The 1,656-nt window shown below is 42.0% G+C and overlaps 1 protein-coding gene across 6 annotated transcripts in view; it reads right to left on the bottom strand.

Annotated features, from left to right (window-relative positions):
• The window catches only part of CUL4B (cullin 4B), a 48,807-nt gene that overhangs the window by 7,562 nt on the left and 39,589 nt on the right, over positions 1-1,656 (bottom strand). The gene's annotated exons all lie outside the window — the stretch shown is intronic.

Here is a 1,656-nt window from a genome sequence, read left to right as displayed (position 1 = left end):
ACATTTATGTATATGTGTGTATATATATACATTTGTGTGTGTGTGTGTGTGTGTATATATATATATATATTTCTTTCCAATTACAGTTGACATTCAGTATTACAGACAGTCCTTGGGTTACGTCGGACTCGATGTACGTCGTTTGGTGGTTACATCGCCATCTCCATTTATAAAAAAAAAGTTCCGTCATTTCAACATATTTACATATGTGCTTTATGTTTTTTTATTATTTATTTTCCACAAGTAAAGGTCAGGAATTGTTATCTTTCCTGACCCCAGCAACAAGCTAACCTACCGGTCGGAGCGTCCGTCCTCTGGTGGTCAGTGCACATCATAGGGATTGGTCGAGTGGTCGACTGAACGGTCGACCAATCGGTTGAACATTTAGCATAAGAGGTTTTTTTTGTTTTGTTTTTTAAATATATTTTTATTGATTTTGGAGAAGAAGGGAGAGGGAGAGAGATGGAAACATCAATGATGAGAGATAATCATTGACCGGCTGTTTCCCGCACGCCCCCTACTGGGGATCAAACCTGCAACTCAGGCATGTGCCCTTGACTGGAATCGAACCTGGGATCCTTCAGTCCACAGGCCGACGTTCTATCCACTGAGCCAAACCAGCCAGGGCAAGAGAGGGGTGTGTGTGTGTGTGTGTGTAGTTTCAGGCGTACAGCACAGTGGTTAGACAATTGCATAATTTATGAAGTGATCCTCCTGGTAATTCTAGTACACACCTAGGACCATACATAGTTATTACAATATTATTGACTATATTCCCTATGCTATTACAAGGTATTTCAAGGAGAAAAAAATAACAAAAGTAACAAAGAAGCTCAAAAGAAGTAGAGTAAATTAACTTGAAAATTTCAAAGATTCATTTAGCAGCTAAACTTCCAGGTATAAGAGTTTTTATAAAATGTTTTCCCTCTTTTGTCACAGCTGCCCACATGTGACAACAAAGGATTTTTTAAATCATATATATGAACATGAGAAATTAAAACTTTTGTCCCTCGCCCTAGCCAGTGGTGCTCAGTTGGTTGAGCATTGTCCTGTACACCAAAAGGTCAATGGTTCGCCCTAGCCGGTTTGGCTCAGTGGATAGAGCGTCGGCCTGCAGACTCAAGGGTCCCAGGTTCGATTCCGGTCAAGGGCGTGTACCTTGGTTGCGGGCACATCCCCAGTAGGGGGTGTGCAGGAGGCAGCTGATCGATGTTTCTCTCTCATAGATGTTTCTAACGCTCTATCCCTCTCCCTTCCTCTCTGTAAAAAAATCAATAAAAATATATTTAAAAAAAAAAAAAGGTCAATGGTTCAATTCCTGGTCAGGGCACATACTCAGGTTGTGGTTTTAGTCCCCAGTAGGGGGGGGCGTGCAGGAGACAGCCAATTGATGTTTCTCTCTCTCTCTCTTCTCTTCTTCTCCTCTTCTCTCTCTCCCCCTCCCTCATTCCCCCCCGCCTCGCTCTCTCCCTTCCTCCCTAAAATCAATTTTAAAATATTTTTTAAAAAACTTGTGTCCCTCCAAACGATGTTGAGGCTTTAATCTATGTTTGTAAGATTCATGTTTGAAAATATGTATTCTTTTATATATAACTAGAGGCCCAGTACATGAAAATTTGTGTGCTGGGCGGGGGGGGGGGGGGGGGAGTGGGCCTA

The sequence above is a fragment of the Myotis lucifugus genome, unplaced genomic scaffold (assembly GCF_000147115.1).
Source record: "Myotis lucifugus unplaced genomic scaffold, Myoluc2.0 scaffold_2, whole genome shotgun sequence".
Classification (NCBI taxonomy): Eukaryota; Metazoa; Chordata; class Mammalia; order Chiroptera; family Vespertilionidae; genus Myotis; species Myotis lucifugus.
The sequence above is the reverse complement of the archived record's forward strand: the minus strand, read 5'-3'. Positions and strand labels throughout refer to the sequence as shown.